The sequence below is a fragment of the Pristis pectinata genome, chromosome 28, assembly GCF_009764475.1.
Source record: "Pristis pectinata isolate sPriPec2 chromosome 28, sPriPec2.1.pri, whole genome shotgun sequence".
Classification (NCBI taxonomy): domain Eukaryota; kingdom Metazoa; phylum Chordata; class Chondrichthyes; order Rhinopristiformes; family Pristidae; genus Pristis; species Pristis pectinata.
The window spans coordinates 3,717,136-3,739,204 of record NC_067432.1 but is presented as its reverse complement, the minus strand read 5'-3'; positions in this window follow the sequence as shown (position 1 = coordinate 3,739,204).

Here is a 22,069-nt window from a genome sequence, read left to right as displayed (position 1 = left end):
TGATAATTTTGTTGGTATTTCATTTTCTCTTCCTTGTCAGGTCAGCCCTGGGAAACGTTGCATTTCCAGAGATGTGGTCTGTGAATGAGACGAGGATTAGCGTGGGTCGGTCATTGATGACCAGCATGAACACGGTAGGCCAAAGGGCCTGTTTCCATGCTGTGTGACTCTGTGAGCATTACTTGTTAATGAACAAGTGATGTCTCACAGACTTCACTAACAATCCCCCCTCAGGCAACATGACTAAAGCAGATAAACTGGTCCTGATGAAGGGTCTCAGACCCAAAATGTCAACTGTCCATGTCCCTCCATAGATGCTGCCTCCCCCGCTGAGTTCCTCCAGCACCTTTGTGTGTTGCTCCAGATAAACTGGTCGTTCATCACCTTCCTGTTGCTGGGAAGTTGGTAAACAACCAATGGTCAACAGAAAACAGAAAGTGCTGAAGATACTCAGCAGGTCAGGCAGCGTCTGTGGAGGGAGAAACAGAGTGAACATTCCAAACCCATGGCCTTTCATCAGAACTTTCATCCAATCAATGTTTCCAGCATTTTCTGTTCTTACTCCTGATTTCAGCATTGGCAGTAAGTCACTTCTGACTGGTTGCCACGTTTATGTAAACAACAGCAAGCATTGCATTCATTGCATCTAACTCATTTCATGTGCATTACCTAGAGATACTTCTGGATCAGTCGAATGGAATGGACCTCTGAGATGGACACTGCACGGGACATCAGGTGGAGGCACAGATTGCTCAAATATCTACACATACATGCAGATATAAACACAGGCATGCACACACACACATGTAAACACACAAACATGCGCACACACACACATGCACACACACACATGCACACACACACACGCACAGATTTGTACATGGGCTCCCACTCACAAGCACACATAAACTCAACACGTACAGACCACATGAACACAAACACACTTCCAAATGAATCACAGATCAGGAACATGTTTCCTAGACTTTGGCGCAGAACCTCACCGTGATGTAATGAACTGTAAGGCAGGTCAGTGCAGGCACTGGGTCGGTTTATTCTGAATAAATAGCAGATGAGACATCTTCCTGTATGTCTAGACAGGCTGGAACTGAAAGAACAGGCCCACAGACTGCTCCCTCACACTAAGTGAGACTGCACTGCACTGTCCAATCCGACACTTGTGGATTCATTGCCATCTTCAAACAGAAATGACATGAAACAGATGCTGCAGGCAGAGGGTTGGGCTCGTGCCTGGAGAGGAAGCCAAGCCAGCTCCGGGACTGCGTCCATCTCCTTGTCCACAGATCTCCTTCATCATTGACGCACTGACAGAAAGTCAGTCGGGACGTTGAATAGCGGAATATACTCCAGGGGCTGCACTACCCGCTGCTGCTCCAAGTTCCCACGTCACTCACATCTCTTTCCCATCGCCTCTCCATTCCGCGTCTCTCCTTTTCTCTTTCACCACCTTTACATGAGCCCCCCATCTAATTACTCTTCTCTCCCATTGAACCACTACGCAGGATGCATGCGTACAATTCAGAAACACGTCCAAGGTGCATCCTCATCGGAACGGGCACTTAGACCTTGAAGGAAACGTTAGAGAAGAGGCGTGAAAGTGGAGACACAGGAGACCGCAGATGCCGGAACCTGGAGCAACACACACAAGATGCTGGAGGAACTCAGCGGGTCGGGCAGCATCTGTGGAGGGAGATGGACAGTCGACGTTTCAGGTCAAAACCCTTCATGTGGACTGACAGATATAGCTCGTGAGGGGGAGGGGTGGGGGCAAGACCTGGCAGGTGATGGGTGGATCCAGGTGAGGAGGGGTGAGAGGCAGATGGAGGAGGTAGTGACAGAGGCTGGGAGGTGATAGGTGGAGGTAAAAAAGTCCACCCCTTCTCCTCACCTCTTTACACCGGCCTACCTCCCCTCTATCTTTCAGTCCCGATGAAGGGTCTCAACCCGAAATGTGGACTGTCCATTTCCCTCCACAGATGCTGCCCGACCCTTTTGACTTCCTCCAGCTGTTAATTTGTAGCAAGAGGCATTAATAGCTTGGTTATAGGAACCACAATTTCCATTTATATAGCACCTTCAACACGTCACAACTTTCTAAAGCTCCATAGCAGGCCACAGGAGGAAATATTAGGCCAGGTCACCAAATGCCTGGTCAGAGAGGGTCTGGGCTGAAGAGTGGAGGAGTGGTTCAGAGAGAGAATTCCAGAGCTTTGGGCCACTAATACCAACCCACACCACGGAAACAGGTCCAAGTGGTTCATGCCGACCAACATTCCCATCTAAGTTACTCCCATTTGACCGCGTTTGGTCCATATTCCTCTTCCAAACCTTTCCTATCCGTGTACCTGTCCAAGTGTCTTTTAAATGTTGTTAATGTACCTGCTTCAACCACTTCCTCTGGCAGCTCGTTCCATATACCCACCACCCTCTGGGTTAAAAGGTTGCCCCTCAGGTTCCCATTAAATCTCTCCCCCTCTCACCTTAAACCTGTGCCCTCTAGTTCTTGATTCCCCAACCCTGGGAAACAGACTGTGTGCATTCACCCTATCTATGCCCCTCATGATTTTTATACACCTCTATAAGATCACCCCTCATTCTCCTACGTTCCAAGGAATAAAGAGCCAGCCTGGCCGACCTCTCCCTATAACTCAGGCCCTCAAGTCCTGGCAACATCCTCGGAAATCTTCTCTGCACTCTTTCCAGTTTAATGACATCTTTCATATAACAGGGCACTTTCATATAACAGGGCATTTACATAGCATATAACTGTGCACAATACTCCAAGTGTGGCCTCACCAGCATCTTGTACAACAGTCTCACAACAGTTCAACTTCTATACTCAATGCCCGAACTGATGAAGGCCAGCGTGCCAAACGCCTTCTTCACCACCCTGTCTACCTGCGACGTTGCTTTGTGGGAAATCTCCAGCTTATCTATTTTTAAGCGTTGGCTGAAGGAAAATATTGAACAGGACATCAGGAATACCTCCCCCTCCCTTTGAAATAGCTTCCCGGTCTGTCATGGGAGCACGCCGCGCCATTGCTCCACCAGTGCGACACTCCCTGGCTACAGAACTGGGGTTGTCAGCCCAGATTAGACCCTTGTTAAATCTGAGGCCCGAACATTCTGATTTAAGAAGTAAAACCACTACCCACTGAGCCACAACTGACACAGATAATTAATAAAAACTTCACCAAGCCCTAACAGGTCATGACTCACCTGTGTGGTAAAACATTTCAATTCCATGTTCCTCCTTTGTGAAATGTCTGTCCAAAACTATTGAGCTGTGCATTTACCACTGCTTGTGTTGCAACCTCTGGCTAACTATCTAAACAAGGCTCTTCCTTTCTGAACTGACAGATCCAATCTTAACGTGGCAGTGGTGGGACCCCTTAAACACCCCGGCTGGTTAACCTTCCTCTGATTCAGACCACTTCCGACATCCGATCTTGAATCCAAAGGAACAAAAAGAGTGAAGACATCCACAGCTGTAAAAGCAGGTAACACTCATCGTCCTTTGAGCTTATAATTCAGACAGAATGTTTTGTGAGAACCATATTGAACCAATAAACAATGAATTGACACCATGCGCAGCGCTAGACCCAAAGGCTACTCACAAAAGCGAAAGAACCATAAACTAAGTTTAGTGAAGGAACAACATGTTCACATTTACCAATTATGGAGGGACAATGCACTTCATTAAAATCAGGAATACTCAACAAAGAATCCCATCCAGCCTTGTAGACTTTGGCTTCCTATCATTGGATATTTTCTTTGCCATGTGTGAAAGGCTGACATAACCAAAACTGGAATTGCGAGAGTGAAGACAATTAAAAAGTAATGAGAACTGAGATGGGACTTGGAAGAAATTATCTGTGGTTTGCAGTTCAAGTCCAAGATGAACAACAAGCTGTTTTCGTTCTTCATTCAACTAGCTCAAAGCAGCGTGTGGTGCTACTGCATTGAACTATCAAAGCACTTGAAAGGGCTCCGCAGAAATGGTCTGGAACAACATCTTTCCGCTCGGTCACTGAGGCTTCGATGTTATATTGTGATGATGAATGTTTTTGAAACCACCAAGCCATCTGCTCCTCATTAGCCCTCCCAGCTGGGGTGGCAGGCAGCCAGTAGTGAGGCTAACCTTGTGAGGTTTGCCCACATGAAACGCTGTCTCTCCCTGGCCACACGGACCAGCCACGCTTCATTACAGCGGATAAAAAAAAAACCTCGAGTTAAAGGAAACACAGGTTTCTGCACCCAAGCGTAAAGTATATACATGAGACTTTTATCTCTGTCCATCCAATGAACTGCAAAAGCATATGGACGTTTCTCAGAGATCATTTGAAAGTTATTCATGAGCTAATTCATAAGTTTCTGGAGCAGATTGGTTCTGAGATGTATATTGCATCACCTCCACTGCAAGGTTAGTCTCAATGCAATAAGCTGCATTTACATAGCATCTTTAATATTCCAAATCCAAAATGTCACGAGGTGCTTCTTGGGACATTATCAAGCAAAATTTGATTCTCAGCTATATAAACAGATACTAGGAGAACCAATAGGTTTTGAAGGAGTAGAGAAAGAGGCTGAGGGTATTCCAGGGCTCGTGTCTGAGCAGCTGAAGGCACAGCTTCACGATGAAGCCATTAGATCCAGGGATGAGGAGAAGTGGGTGCTTGCAGGAGGGTCCTGCCGGCTGCAGAAACAGCAGGGATTTGGGATCGTGAGAAATCTGAAAACAAGGAGGAGGTTTTTGTAATCCTCAGGACCGGAGCCAGCGTTGGTCAGCAAGGGGGGGGAGGCGGCCAAGGGCTGGATGGGACGACGCAAGGGATTTAGCCAGGTCTTAGCATCAGCTTTGTAGAGAGTGAGAGGTGAAATGTCAGTCAGGTGTGTGCAGGGGAACAGAGCCTGGACTGTCAAATAACAACATAGAACCCCAGTAACTATGTCCCACATCTACACTCTTCCTGAAGCTCAGCAGCCCTCCGACTGATCTGGTAAGGTCTTTCCAGAGAAACCACTACCAGCCAGAGCAATACAGCTGCTGCTGATCTGTCCCCAACCCCACACTCTCCTCCTCAAGCCCACCTCAAAATCAATTATTCCTTCACTTACAGTTCCCACCTTTTCCACGTTCAGCTGTGACATCATCCGAAAGTTGTGGGTTTAATCCCCCTTCCAGGCCCTGGTGCACAATTATCCAGTTCGACGCTCCAGTCCACAGTATGTCCATGGGCTCTGGCCCGCACTACTCTCACTCTCAGCCAGCATGAACCCCACGTGCCTTTGAGATCTCCATGGAATCCTGCACTTAATGATTGAAGAAGAGTAGGGTTCTCCCCCAAAGCAATGCTTAGTCATTGACCAACATTATCACATTGGTGGTTTTGGGAGCTTGCTGTGCACAAATTTCTTGCATTTCAGCATTGGCTTCACTTCAAAAGTACCTGATTGGCTGGAAGAAGATTTGGGTATGAGTCCATAAAAGGTGCAACAGAAATGCTTCTGTTCTCCCCATTACTGTTTTGGGAAGTCACACCAAGGTAGAACCTATACAGTGAATGGTCAGACATTGGGGAGTGTTGTAGAACCGAGGGATCTAGGAGTACAAGTACAAAGTTCCCTCAATAGTTCTGCCACAGGTAGGCAGGATGGTGAGGAAAGTGTTTGGCACGCTGGCCTTCATCAGTCAGGGCACTGAGTCTGGGAGTTGGGACGTCATGTTGCAGTTCTACAAGACATTGGTGAGACCGCTCTTGGAGTATTGGGCACAGTTCTGGTCACCCTGTTATAGGAAAGATGTCATTCGCCTGGAAAGAGCGCAAATAAGATTTATGAGAATGTCATCGGGACTCGAGGGCCTGAGTTACAGGAAGAGATTGGGCAGGCTGGGATTTTACTCCTCAGAATGTAGAAGAGGTGTATCAAATCATGAGGGGCACAGATAGGTGAATGCACTCAGTCTTTCTCCCAGGGAAAGAGAACTAAAAACTCAAGGGCATAAGTTTAAGGTGAGAGGAGAAAGATTTAAAAGGGACCTGAGGGGCAACTTCTTCACACAGAGGGTGGTGCGTATGTGGAACGAGCTGCCAGAGGAAGCGGTTGAGGCAGGTACAGTAACAACATTTAGAAGAGATTTGGATCAGTACATAGATCAAAAAGGTATAGAGGGATATGGGCCAAACACAGGCAAGTGGTATTGGCTTAGGTGGGGCACCTGGTCAGCATGAGGGAGTTGGGCTGAAGAGCCTGTTTCTGTGCTGAATTATTCAATGACTCTATGCCTCCAGCATTGCTAAGGGTATCGATCCACTTTCGTAGCAGCACTGAGGTCGGGTGTGATGCAGTCAAGTGCACCCCAACTCTGTTGTAGTGACGTGCCTCAGGACCAGTCTCAGGTCAGTGCCTCCCGATCATCCCCAGCCCACTCCTTCCCCAGATCACCGGCAATCCCTCACCATCCTCGATTCCAGTGAGGTATAAGGAAGGGTAGAAGTTCTCACAGTTGCTGGTTAAACTCTGATATTCCAGCTGTTTGATTTGATTTGATTAGATTAGTTTATCGTCAGATACACCAGGGTGCAATCAAACTCCGTGTTTGTGCGAAGCTCACAGAGTAAGCAGTGTACATGGGAATAATAAATACAACTATACAGTAACGAGCACAAAATAACAGGACAGTGCAGGGACTGCAGTGCAGTCTGAAGTAGTGCAGAAGAAACGCTAAAGTTACAACAGAATAACTGAGAGAGGTGCAGTTAAGAGCCGAGACCGTGGCAGCACCACCGGGAAGATGGTGTGAGAGGGATGACTGGTTCAGGCGTCTGACAGCAGTGGGGAAGAAGCTGTTCTTGAATCCAGTCGTCTGGGCTTTCAACCTCCTGTGTAAACACCAATTTTGCTCTAAACCTTTCAAGCTTTTCAAGTGATTGAACGTTAGGTGGAAGCACGCTGGGGAGAGGTGGCCAAAATCCCAGTTGTTTCAGCTGCACCTGCAGAACACACCCCATCCCTCTGTCCCCGACTGCCGCTCTCTGTGTACTCACAGCTGTGCCAGTGGTGTCAGGCAGTGCCAAGGGTACCTTTGATTTAGTGATGATTGACAGGAGACTTTTAGCACTGGAACTATTGATTTTCTCAGTGCTGGATCTGATAGATAATAAGGAGAAACGATCACTGAAGGCTGCTTTAAGAGGAGCTACTCACAGCCATAGAATTGGTTCCACCCCCCCAAGCCAGAACCATACTAACTTGGCCCTGTCCAATACTCACATTGATCCAAACCACTGTGTATGGACAGCCAACACAATGTCTCGGTTAACCCTGGGAGAACGATATATTCTGCAACGGTTGGAATCAAGCTGCAAGGGTTGGTTTTGTTGCAAAGGTCTTTGGTGCCAAGTGAACCAGAGGGGAGATGAGAACAAGTAGGTTTGGTCAACAAGGGGTGATTAAATTCAGGTTAGATTAGTTTATTGTCAGATACACCAGGGTGCAATGAAATTCCTTGCTTGCATGAAGCTCACAGAGTAAACAGTATACATGGTAAAAATAACGACAGCAATAAATACAGAGATGAGCACAAAACAGCAGAATGGTGCAAAGTACAGGTGCAAACTGAAGTAGTGCAGACAGAAACATTAAAGTGACAATAACGGAATAACCAAGAGAGGTGCAGTTAAGAGTCCGAGAACATGGCAGTACCACCGGGAAGGGGGTGTGAGAGCGGTGACTGGTTCAGGAGTCTGACAGCAGTGGGGAAGGAGCTGTTCTTGAGTCAGGATGTCCGGGCTTTCCAGCTCCTCCCAGAAGTTAGAAGAGAGAAAAGGGAAGGGCCAGGGTGGCAGGTGTCTGTGACGATACCACTAGCCTTCCTGATGCAGCGCACGGTGAAGGTGGACTGGATGGGAGGAAGTGACGAGACTCAGATGGGGAAAGCATTGCCTGTGAAGGTGACGGAAGCAGAGTCAGCGGGAACGTTCTCAAGGGAATGGGGTTAAACGTCGAGCAAGGAAGGCTTGTAACGCAGTGGGGAGCTCGTTCAAATTGTTGGAACAGTCACAATGAGCAGAACAGCTTCCTCAGGACAACAACTTTACCACCTTCAGTGGACTTAAATTACAGATTTAAAATTTGAGTAATTGGCGGTGTTGGCGAGACAGGAGCAACCAGGGTCTTCAAAGGGAATGAAGGTTGGCATAAGGGGAAATCATTTGAAAGGTTGTGGAGACAGAATACGGGAACGGGACTAACAACACATATTCCTTATTTCTTTACAAACTAGAAGGAGTCCATTCAGCCCATTGAGTCTACGACACAGAACAACCTCATCGGTCCCATCCCCACTTCGAACCCATTCACCTCCCCCCCAGACCCGCCCACTCACCTACACACTAGGGGCAATTCACAGTCCCCACTAACCTGCAAGTTTTTGGGATATGGAACACCTGGAGGAAACCCACGCGGTCACGGGGAGAACGTGCAAACTCCACATGGGCGGCACCTCAGGCCTTGATTGAACCCGGGCTGCTGGAGCTGTGAGGCAGCAGCACTACCTGCTGCACCGCCGTGCTGCCCTTTGCCGAGAAGATTCATTCTGTTTTTGTCCACAGACACTGCCTGACCTGCTGAGTGTTTCCAGCTTTTCCTCATTTGATTTCGGATTTCCAGCATCTGCAGAACTACGATTTTGATTGGCAGACGGCTCGACTCAGAGTCGGCAGAGACTGGATGGTTGAATGGCCTCCTGTGCTGTAGAAGTTCTGATTTAAGCTGGGACCCAATGCATGGATACAATGTGTGACCAACCGTACAGTGGTCAAGTTCACTGCTCCCATTGTTGACCAGAGATCCATCCGTTTACAAACCTTCAGTGTGCATTTCAGAGACAAACCGTGTAAGCCAAAAGGCAAGTCCTCCAAGCCAAGTCAAGTCAAAATGTTGTCATGTGCGCAAATACGGTGAGGTACAGGTACAATGAAAAACTTGCTCACAGCAGCATCACAGGCACGTAGGTACAGACGACACACAGAACATAAATTATGCAGAAATTATACAAGACAGTGAAGAAAAAAGACTGTTCAAAACAGGACATGAGAGCAAAAAATCCACAATCAGAGACAAGTCCACGGCAGTGCAAGAGGTGGTCTGTAGTGTTGCGTTGCTGAGGTAGGGTTAGGGTTGTGCAGGTCGGTTCAAGAACCTGATCATTGTAGAGAAGTAGCTGTTCCTGAACCTGGGGGTGTGGGACTTCAGGCTTCTGTACCTCCTGCCCGATACTAACAGTGAGAAGAGGGCATGGCCCAGATGGCAGGGATCTTTGATGACAGATGCCATTTCTTGAGGCAGCGCCCATTCACTGGAAGGGTAGACTGGTAACTGACTTGGAGCCACATCAGGCAGATAGGAACTCAATAAAAATGAACAGGCTGATATAATCCCTCAAGTGCAGAATTTATTGCAATAAAAACCTTCCTCTCCCATACCTTGAACTAAACAAGTAATGCGCAATGTTTCTGCTTGAAAGCCAAAACTGTCGACTGTGGAACACTGAGGGGAACTTAGAGATCCAGTCACCAGATAATAAGATATTTATTTATTAGTCACACGTACATCGAAACACACAGTGAAATGCGGCTTTTTGCATTACTGAGAATGTGCTGGGGGCAGCCCACAAGTGTCGCCACTCTTCCAGCACCAACATAGCATGCCCACAGCTCCTAACCTGTACGCCTTTGGAATGTGGGAGGAAACCGGAGCACCCGGAGGAAACCCACACAGACACAAGAAGTCCTAGGTTTGCAGCAGTTGGGTCTGGTGCCCAACCCAGGAGCCCATGTCTGACTAGGGTACCAGTGCCCATCCCAGGGTTTGATGCCCTAACTTATCGAAAGTCCCAGGACCAATGGTTCACCTGCATTATCAGAGTGGGCTTTTAAATGTTCACGTTCCACCCAAATCTTTCAAAAATTAACCTTAAACATCAGCACGTTTAAATGTTTCTTGCATGTGGCAGGCACAAAGAAACGAAGCAAATATCAGTGAGCTTGTGAGTGCTGTTAGCTTCTCATTGTGGAAAGGTGGCTGCTTAGACCAGTCTTGGGAAAGAGCAATTTCAGCAGAGTTACCTCAGGTGTCAGCTGGAGACTTGAACGTACTGAGATGCACCTTAACGTGTATTATACTGCAAGTGCACCAGTAACAGGAGGTGAGACAAAGAGACCTCAGACGCTGGAATCTGGAGCAACACACAATCTGTGGAGGAACTCAGGAGGTCGAGCAGCATCTGTGGGAGTGAACGCCCTGATGCAGGGCTTCAACCCAATTCCTTTCCTCCCACAGATGCTGCTCGACCCGCTGAGTTCCTCCAGCAGATTGTAGCTCTCTAACTGCAGGCGAGACTCTCCCAGGAACAATCAGCTCTGGTTGGGCTTTTCCTTAAGTATCCAGAAAGGCTGAGATTGTTTCCCTCTCCACAGATGCTGCCTGACCTGCTGAGTATTTCTGTTTTATTTCAGATTTCTGGATCTTGTTTTTGTATTAATCCTGAGAGTGAAATACTTCTATCCCTCTCATTGCCAATGTTTTTGTGACCTATCAATAAAAGCGATAGAGCTGTACAGCACAGAAACAGGCCCTTCAGCCCACCACATCCCTGCTGACCTTTTCTCCCATCTACACTATTCCCACTTGCCCACATTAGGTCCATATCCTTCTATGCCTCGCCTGTTTACGTACCCTGTCTAAATGCCTCTGAAACACAGTGACTGTATCTGATTCCACCACCTCCTCTGGCAACACGTTCCAGCTATCAACCGCTCTCTGTGTGAAAAACTTACCCCTCAAGTTCCCTTTAAAACTCCTTCCTCTCACTTTAAACCTACACCCTTTTGGTTTAGATACCCCCACCATGGAAAAAAAGAACTTGAATATATCTGTGCCTCTCATAATCTTCTATCAGTTCAACCCTCAGCCTCCTTCACTCCAGGGAAACCAATCGCAGCCTGTCCAATCTCTCCCCATAACTAAAGCCCTACAATCCAGGCAACATCCTGAGGAATCTCCTCTGCACTCTCTCCAGCACAACCACACCCTTCCCATAGTGTGGCGACAAGTACTGCACACAGTGCTCCACGTGTGGTCCAACCAGTGTTTGGACATAATGTCCCAAACTCTTCTTTCTGTGCCCTGACCTATGAAGGCAAGCAGGCCACATACTGTACCTTCTTCACTACCCTATCCACCTGTGTTGCTACTTTCAGGGAACTAAGGACTTGGACCCCTAGATCTCTCTGCTCCAACATTCCTTAGTGCCCTGCCATTTACTGTGAATGTCCCACTTCTATTTAATCTCAAGTGTACAAAGGAAAGTGGAAAACATATTTTGGATATTCCTCCTTGCTTGCAACGACACAGAAATTGATCTTCAGTTTGCGAAGGGCACTGTTGAATTTGGGAGGTGTTCTGGAATCCGCCTCAGCACCATTGGCAAACCTGCACCCCATCCCACACACAGGAATCCCCCAAAATGAAACACAATACTTTATCAAAGATGCCAAGTTTTCAGAGAGCTAGCACTGACTAAAGCAGGCTAGCATCATCATTACTCTGTAGGCACCAAATGTCTCATAAAACCAGTAGGGTTTATCCATACTTGGCAGGGCCTGAGAAGGAAGAACAACCTGCCAGTTTTACACATCCTGAAATAGTTCCCAGTGCTGGAAGTAATTTAACTTGTAGCTTTAGAGAGCCCGGCAGAACATATAATGGTTTGCACGGATTGAACTGGGCAGGACCCCAGGACCCCAGGCTGAAGGAACACTCTGTCCACAGGACTGAATCTCAACCCAGACACATTCTCACCTCAAGTAAAATAAAAAATCGCAGACACTGGAAATCTGAAATAAAAACAGAAAATGCTGGAAACACTCAGCAGGTCAGGCAGCGTCTGTGGAGAGGAGTACAGAGCTAGTGTTTCAGGTCGATGATCTTTCATCAGAACTGGAAAAGTTGGGGTGTGTGTGTGTGTGTGTGATGTGTATGTATGTGTGATGTGTGTACAGGTGTGTGTGATGTGTATGCATGTGTGTATATGCATGTGTGTGATGTGTATGCATGTGTGTGTATACATGTACGTTCGTGTGCGTGCATGCGAGCATCCACACAAGTAATTGCAGCTTGTCCAAGCTGGGTGCCCAAGTGGTGGGCACAGATGGACAGGTCGGCGTCTGGTCCGTCTGCAAATTGACTGCATCTGGGCACTGCTTTTGACTCTTTCCCCATCCGTATGCAGATGGGGAAGCAGAGGGGTGAAGGATAAACCCTTGGGGTATTTCACAGAGTGAGAGAGGGGTTGGAGGTGGAGAAGGGAAGGGAAGCCGTTTCCGCTAGGATCACCACTCTGCAGCCGGGGAAGGGCAGTCCTGTTGGGAAGGATGATGGAGGGTCAGCCGGATAGATCCTGTGCTTCCCAGGAGATTCCTTCCCCAGGGGTCCACTGCTTCAGTGAACCAGGACTTCCACCTGCTGGCCATGACCTCTACCTCCCTACCCAGAAGAACAACGTAATCATCTCCCCCCGCACACTGCACAGTTCAAGGAAGTGGCTCACCACCACCACCACCTTCTGAAGGGCAGGGAGGGGTGGACAATAACTGCTGGCCTTGTCAGTGATGTTCTCATTGTAAAGGAAACCTGGTGTGGTTCCCCAGGATGAACGAGGTGGCTAATTGTAAAACGATTGAAAAATTCTGACATTTAAAAGGAGCCACCAGCCTAAAGAGCCTTCCAGCACTGAGTCCGTGGCATGTAGCTCACTGCCCTTCTACACATCCAAGTGCCGTCCAAATGTGATCAGGCACCTGCCCCACCTCCCTTCCAAGCAGCGAGCTCCAGTGTCATAGAGTCATAGAGTCATAGAGCACGGAAACAGGCCCTTCAGCCCACTGTGGGAGGGGAAGTACTGAGGGAGTGTCGCACTGTGGGAGGGGCAGTACTGGGGGAGTGTCTCACTGTGGGAGGGACGGTACTGAGGGAGGGTTACACTGTGGGAGGGGTGGTATTGTGGGAGGGTCACACTGCTGGAAAGAGAGTAGTGAGGGAGTAGTACAGAGGGACTGCCGTAAAGTCAAAGACAAGTTTATTGTCATGTGGACAAGTCCATGTATGCACAGGTGCAATGAAAAACTTACTTGCAGCAGCATCACAGGCACAGAGCATCAGATAAGCAGCACTCACAAGAGAAACATAAATTATACACAATTTTTACAAGAAAGTAGAACAAAAGTCCATTTTAGTGCAGAATGATCAAAGTGGTCACTGAGTACTATCCTACTGGAGGATGTGTACTAGGGAGTGCCACATTGTCAGAGGAGCTGTGTTGAGGGTGCACTGAGCACTCCAAGGGGCAGTGCTGAGGGAATATTGCACTGTTGGACGTGCACTTCTTCACATGGGACGTTAAATTAAAGCTGCCTGCTCTCAGATTGAGATAAAAGATCTCACAAGATTTGTTGAAATGCAGGTGAATCTTTCTCCCACACTGAAGTCTGGGCCAGTACTTAACCCTCAACAACTATCACTAGAACTACCGACGTGGTCATTAGCAGACTAACGTTATCTGCATGGATATTGACTATTGCATTAGCTAGATCACACCTCAATTTCCCTACACAACTACACTCAGGTCTTTCATTGGCTAGAAAGCACCTCTGATTTGGTAAAGGAGCTTCAGAAATACAAGTTGATCCTTGTTTTCTCTTTAGAGTTATTCCTGGGTTAACATGCAGCTTGCCTGTCCCCTTGGCACACTCCCCATCCCTCTCCAGGACGTATGTTTACAGTCTAGGCTGATTCACCAGTCAGGAACCAAGGAGGGGAACTTGAACCCACAACCTCTGTCTCACTTTAAGCCCACCCAGGTGTTACAAAGATCCGATGGGACCATTCACACCAGTATCTGTGTCTCATTCTGTTCTCAACTGGCACCAACACAAGTTACCTGGTTACACGTTGTATTATTGGGATCAGACTGTGCACGGGTGGCTGCCCAATGTAGCTGCGCCTGATTGGCTACGTTCCAAAGCAATCAATGTTCACGCTGGGTGATAAGGTGCTGAAAGAATGCCAGTTAATTCTTTAATCTGTAGAAATATAATCTGATTGAACAGTTCAGTTGATCGGATAAACAAAATGCTTAAACAGTAACAGTAGTCATTACAGTAACATTCTGCACCAACACCGGTCTACCTAGGGTTAATTTATTATTCACACTTCCCGCTGCCTCAGGAAAGCAGCCAATATAGTCAAAGACCTCTCCCACCCCGGACATTCTCTCTTCCCCCCCACCCCCCCACCCCCATCAGGCAGAAGATACAAAAGCTTGAGAACACGTACCACCAGGCTCAAGGACAGCTTCTATCCTGCTGTTATCAGACACTTGAACAGACTCCTTGTACAATAAAGATGAAGTCTTGATCTACCTCATCATGGCCCTTGCACCTTATTGTCTACCTGCACTGCACTTTCTCTGTAACTGTGACTGTAACTGAGGGTACTACCTCGGTGTACGGATGTATGGAATGATCTGCATGGCTGGCATGCAAAACAAAGTTTTTCACTGTACCTTGGTACATGTGACAATAATAAACTGATTACTCACTGCTAGCCTTAGCCATTGCTGTCACTGAGTTCCAGGATCTCCAGGCATCAACTAACGTCTGCATCATAAATACCAAGCAGTACCTACCTGGTTCTGCCAGCAGAGTGTGCTGGTGTTACACCGGTTCATGTCCAACCATGTCACATCACCTGCAAACTAACGACTCCCTCTCAAGACCAAGGGATGAACACTACATTTTATTGAAGATTTAAGTGCTGTTTGGGATGTCCCAAAGCATTTCACAGCCAAGTAAAGTACTTTTCTCGTGTAGTTATCACTGTTGGGTAGGAAACACAGCAGCCAAGCTGTGTATGGCCAGCTCCCAAAAAAAAGCAATGAAATAAATTTCTTTAAAAGCACCTCCCGAGCCAATGACCTCCATGCCCCAGGAGTTCACAGGCACCGGGACTGGAGAACACCATCATCTGAAGATTTGCGCATAATTGCACATAATCCTGATTTGGAAATATCCACTTTTTCTTACTATCTAAATCCTGGATCTCCCCAAACAAAGTTGTGGTAGTACCTTCCACACAGTCTGTGGTGGTTTGTGAGGGGTAACTAGAAATCAGAACACAGAACAGTACAGCACAGGAACAGGCCCTTTGGCCCACAATGTTGTAGCACACTAATTAAGCTAATGATGCCTAAACTAATCCCTTCTGCCTGCGCAAGGTCCATATCCCTCTACCCTGAATATTCATGTACCTAGCTAAGAGCCTGTTAAATGCCTGTATCATAGCTGCCTCCACTATTACCCCGGTGGCGCATTTCAGGCACTCAGCACCCTCCGTGTAAAAAACTTGCTATGCACATCTCCTTGTAATTAGAGCTGATTAATAGTTGCTAGCCTTGTCAGCAATGTCCACAACTGATTGTATGTTTTAATCAGGTTGGTAATGGTTAAACACTGGTGCTGACCCAGGAGAGAACTCCTCTGCTACTTAAGGTAATGCCATCTCTAACATCCAGTGGAGAAGAGACAGGGTCTCACTTTAACATTGACCCTAAAGACAGATCTCTGATACAGTAGCAGTGGGACGTCAGCCTGCATTGAGGTATCGGCAGTGGGCTTGAACCTGTCAGCTTCAATTTCAGAAGCAAGACTGCCACCCACTGAGCCACAGCTGATACAAATACCCAGAGAAAATGATGGCCATTATCTAATGATCTTGTTTAAATGTACATGGTCCAGGTGTGGGCAGACGGTGTGAGTTACAATGCAATCCTTCACCTGCCTTTTGTGCATCCCCAACTCCCGAGGCAGTCAGTTAACAGTTGGGGAAGTGAGCAGCTCGGGCTCCCTGCTAACTCATCATCTCCTGGGCCGGAGTTAGAACTTTCCCCCAAGTGGTCAGAGCTCCAACACCACAAGAATCCGATGCGAGTCCCCACAGTTTCATTCCAATTCTGGTGCAAAACACAACAGCATAATTATCCACTTCAAACACTCAATCTATCACTGTCAAATGACTAGTGTTTCCACTGAGTTTGTGGAGTTCTGTGAGATTTACAGAGAGCAAAGAATAAATCCAAACTTTTCTTACAACTGACATCCACATAAAGCAAACTTGAGAGTCCATCTGCTCACTTTTGATTGAGTGTCGAGCAACCCTTCAGTATAAAAAGGAGCTAAAATTACATAAACAATTGTATGAGGTTTTATGCAGCCCACGCATTTTTGATCCCAGTTATTAGTTCTCTGGCAGTGGAGAGGAGCAGGTGTGGAGATATTTAATGCTGGTGTTGCAGTGAGCCCAAAGGTTTCGAGCCTTGTCACCGTCTCGAATTCTTGTCCAAATCTGTTAAAACACCTTCCCTCCCTTCCCTGCCACTTGTAAGGAACAGAATACCATTTGGAGGTCTCTGCCGAGGTAAGATTTGCCCTTATTGATAAATGCCATCCAAAGCAAAGGACTGACTCGAAGTGCAAAATGGCTATCTGATTGCAATTGTTCAAGCAAAAGGGAATGGGGGAAATATGACCTGGATTGGAAGTAAATGGAAAATTTTAAAAAGAGCTGCGGATGCTGGAAATCTGAAATAAAAACAGAAAATGCTGGGAAAAGCTCAGTAGATCAAGCAGCGAGTGGAGAGAAATAGTCAAAGATTCAGGACCACAGGGTCAGAAGGGTCACACTCAGGAACACAGACTGTTTCTTCCCACAGATGCTGCCTGACCTGCTGAACTTTTCGGGAACTTTCAGGATTGGGAGTACCTTTTCAAAAAAGATCATTCACTGGATGTGGACTGTCAGTGTAAACGCAGTAGCTATTGCCCCTCCCTCAATGCTCCTGAACTGAGGAGGTGGTAATGAATCAACAACATGGAGGGTTCTGGAGTCACACACAGACTAGACCAGATAACAAAGGCACATTTCCTCCCCTGAAATTAGTGAACTAGATGGGTTTTTACTGATACTAGCCTTTGTTAAGAAATAACTAATTAAAATAAAACACTAATAACAAAAATAATGAATAAATAACTTGAATGTAAATTCCCAACTACCATGGTGCAATTTGAAGTCATATTTCTGGACCAATGATCCAGAAATCCAGCTGCAGATCCATTAAATTTAGTCTTAGGAACTCCTGCATTTCTATAGTACCTTTCCCTACCCTGGGACATCCTAGACCACTTGATAGTGGTAGAATTCTTTTGAAAGTGTGGGCTCCGTGACAACATATGATTTGGAGCGAGCATTGTGCTCAGCAAATCCCCACAACCTGCTCTGTGCTAAATGTCCACATCATTTTTCTTAAATATTAGCTGAGAGAGAAATATTGACCAGAATACCAGGGGGTAACTCTACCATCCTTATTCAGGTCTTTTTATTTGCCCATGAGAATAGACAGGCCTTTTGTCTCATCTGAAAGACAGTATCTCTGATGGTGAAGCTCTCTCTCAGAATGGCACTGGAAGTGTCAGACCAGATGTTTGTGCTCAGGCTCAAGGACAGCTTAAACCCATTAACCCAGAAGTGAGAGAGTAATCCGCTGAGCTACATCTGGCACACACTTTCCCTTTTATAAACCTCTTCCATTTGACATGGAAGGAATCGGTGTCAAGACTGAACGTGCTAAGGAATCGGTCTGAGCAGAGCACGGGTGAGAGGACCAGGGGTCCATTAGTGGAGCGCATAAGTTATACGTGGGCATCGGTAACTTAAACAGTAAAGGGATGATTATCCTGTTGAACAGCATGTGCACGTTCTGTGGGGATAACAACAAGAGCTTAACTTGCAGCAAACTCTGGGTGAACGGGATGAAGTATCAAAGGTTAGCAAAAAAGAGAGGGGAGGATGGTCACAGGATCCTCCGCGCTCCCTGGCGAGGGGGAATAAATTAATCATCCTGGCTGTCTGGCTCTCTGCTGTGGTCTTGTCTGCATCCAAGTGTCTGTAGAAGGCACACACTGTCTGCTGCAACGTTATAAACTTCCACCGTTTTAAAGTTTTCTATATAAAGGAGGTATTTGTTGGGACACTTTTGTATTTGACAGCACCGGGACAACACAGCATCCCTTTAAAACAAAAAACAAATCATTTTATTTCTGTCTCACACATTGTCCAACAGTGTATGAAGTTATTCCACTCGCAGGTCAGCATGAGTCCTGTGTGAAGTCCTTACATTTGACATCTTGCTGGGAATATTAACCATTAAAATGCAAACCATTTTAGCATTATCAATGTTTGCATAGTTAGCAATGGACACTCATACTAGAAGTGTAATGCATTTATGGAGTACTTAAGTGAGCATGTCAGATAGTAGTGGGCCTTGGCAAGAAGGCATTGGGCAAAGTGTAAGAGATTAACAGAAGATTTCAGGATTGAGATCATTTGAAAAGAAAGTTCATCAGACTCTGGGCGAGGGAGTCACTATCCCAGAGCTGGGTGGACTCAACCTTCCCAGAAAACTCTTCTCCCCAATGTAGCAACCGCCCTTTCAACAAGTTGTACTTAATGTTACAGCAAAAGCCCAGCCCTGAAGCAGAGATGAGTGCACACAGTTGGCTTAGTTCTACTGAACAAAGTTTATTTTAGGAGAATGAGGAATTGCCAACACAAAGGATCTGCTGTGAAAACTAAACTCTACAAATCACTTTCTGGAAAATTATCCCCAGATTACTTTCTCTTCAGTTTAACTTCAAGGAGAGGGAAACAGGACAGGTGGAGAAGATGAAATGGAGAGCTGAGAGGGGGTAAGTGTGCAGTAGAAATAGAGGAGCTTAGTGTGCAGCAGAGGTTGGTGTGCAGTGCAAATAGAGAGCAGATGGACTGAACAAACATAAGAACAAACATCCAGGACATGGCCTCTTCATGTTACTACCATTGGGAGGGCAGGTACGGGAATCCACACTCAACATTTCAGGAACAGCTTCTTCCCCTCCGCCACCAGACTTCTGAATAGTCTATGAACCCGACCTCGTTATTCCTCTTTTGCACTATTTATTTATTTTTGTAACTTATAGTAACTTGCACTGTGCTGCCGCCGCAAAACCACAAATTTCACGACATGTGTCAGTGATAATGAACCTGATTCCGATAAGAAATAGGAGGAGTAGGCCGTGCAGCCCCTTGCACCCACCCCGCCCTTCCAGAACATTCCAGCCAATCTTCGACCTCAGCCCCACTTTCCACCTCAATTCTCTTAGTACTGAAGAAACCAGCACACCTTACTGCTCCCTCTGCTCCTGGATTCACCATCACATCCAAAGGGAGTTCCAGAGTTACTGACCTGCATGGATCAGTTTTTGTCTCACATTAACGTTTCTAATTAATTTTATGCCTAACAATTGTTTTTTTTCAGAAAAATTGTTTTTGTTAATTACTCAACTGTTTTCATAATTATCATCAGAAATACTCAAAAACAAATGTAAAATCTTTGATAGCAGCAGCTGGCAAGAGACCGGGGGCAGGCGTGAGACCCCCTCCTGAAGTTGAGCTGTCACTCAAGCACTGCCCTGCTCCTGTGGCAATGGGGGTCTGCAGGTCACTGAGAGCTGTGCAGTCACAGAAGGCAAGCTTGTGAGCAGGAATAGTGCAGGGGGCATACTTCAAACTCAAGCTGGATCAAGCATCATTGGCCCTATTAGTTTCCAGCAATGTCAAAAACAAGTTTGTTCCCCGGCATCACTGCCTTGATTAACATTTCCATATTGCTGATCTGCAGAGCACTCTGAGATGCTTTTAATTGGGGGAGAAAAGATGCTTGAAATATTAACCTTGACAAGTCAAATGAATATTTAAAAGCTTCAGTTAAGGCACAGCACAGTAATTGCTAAGCCGCATAATGACTATGTGCACGTTGCATTAATATCACTACCTCTGCAGGACCAAAGGAGTTGTGCCTATAATGATTATTGGTGTAACCAGGATCTGCATAACAAGCTAATTCCGTTGCTCAAAGCAAAAGGAAACATTGGACTCTTGAAGTATTGGACCACATTAATGTGGAGTCACTTTCTATGAGGACGAGGTTCGATAACTCAAACCTGGGGACTGTGGATAAATTAACATCTAACTAAAGCAAGTATTTCTGTGAATGAGGAGTCAATCTATAGAAGATGTTCCCCAAGGAGAATGAAATCATAACCTTAATTTATTCCAATACAAGATGAATAATTTCTTTTGGACAACAATATCTTGAGGATGTAGAATGAGTAATTTGAGATACAGGAATCTTATTGTTAATTCATTGCAGGAATGGGTCTGTCACTGGGAAAAGCAGCATTTACTCCTCACCTCTGATCGCCCTTGCAAAGCTGGTGGTGATCAATCTTCTTGAATAATTACTGTTCTTCTGAATCAGAATCTGGTTTATTATCACTGACATGTTGTGAAATGTTGTTTTGTGGCAGCAGTACAGCGCAAGACGTAAAAATTACCGTAAGTTGCAAAAATAAATAAATAGTGCAATAACAAGGTGGTGTTCATGGACCGTTCAGAAGTCTGAGGAGGAGGAGAAGTTGTTCCTGAATCATTGAGTGTAGGTCTTCAGGCTCCTGTACCTCCTCCCCGACAGTAGTAATGTCCCGGGTGGTGAGCGTCCTTAGTGATGGAAGTGCTTCCTCCAAAGATTAAGGGATGACAATATATTTCAGTCATGATCACGTAACTTCACATTTGAGGTAGGCAAAGCTGGAACCTTGCATACAAGGTGGTCCCAATCATCTGCTGCATTTGTGGATAAAGCTCACGGGTTAGAAGCTATCAAATCACTGTAGAGGTTGATTGACACTGCACTTGATGTTGGAGTGAGTGATTAGGTGCCAATCACTAGGCTTCATCATCCCAGCCGGCAGTGGGTGAGATTGTTGGTACAGCTGTGGCTCTCCTGGCCAGTGGAGAGTGCTTCATGTGAGAAGGGATAACGTGTGTTGTGCTAGAAAAGTTTTGGTAAGTCTATCACCACAAAATAACCAAGCTCCAACCAGGTCTTGCAGCCACAGGTTCATACAGTGGATCTAGTTAATCAATTGGCAATAGAGCAATGAAGATGGTGCAAATTTGGCAAGAACCCAGACAACAGATTTTTCACAGAGAGAGAGTGGTGGGTGCCTGGAACGCACTGCTGGGGTGATGATAGAGGCTGATACAATAGGAACACTGAAAAAACTCTTAGGCACATGGATGTAAGAAAAATAGAGGGTTATGGGCTTATGTAGGAAGGAAGGGTTAGACTGATCATGGAGTAGGTTTATCCAAGATTCTACCTTTATTAGTCACATGTACATCAAAACACACAGTGAAATACATCTTTTGTGTAGAGTGTTCTGGGGGGGCAGCCCACAAGTGTCACCACGCTTCCGGCACCAACGTAGCATGCCCACAACTTCCTAACCTGTACATCTTTGGAATGTGGGAGGAAACCGGAGCACCCGGAGGAAACCCACGCAGACACGGGGAGAACGTACAAACTCCTTACAGACAGCAGCCGGAATTGAAGCCAGGTCACTGAAGCTGTAATAGTGTTATGCTAACCGCTGCACTACCGTGCCTGGTCGGCCCGTGATGGGCTGAAGGGCCCATACTGTGCTGTACTGTTCTAAACAGACTGCCTCAAAGAAACACCTGGATGTCCTCGTCTTCGCTCTCTTAACTGCTCCCACTCACTCACTGACCAGACAACCTTGTTTATCCCCATGGTCACCCCCAGTTTTACCCTATCAGCGAATCCTCACTGCAGTTTAACCAGCTTCCTTTGTCTCCTTCCCAATCCTGACAAAAGGTCCTCAACCTGAAACATTAGCTGTTTCTCTCCCCACAGATGCTGCCTGACCTACTGAGTAGTTCCAGCATTTTTTTTATTTTAGATTTCCAGCACGTGCAGAAGTCAGCAGATAGTTACACATTTTGTTTAATTGGATGGATTGTTTTCCCATTGCAC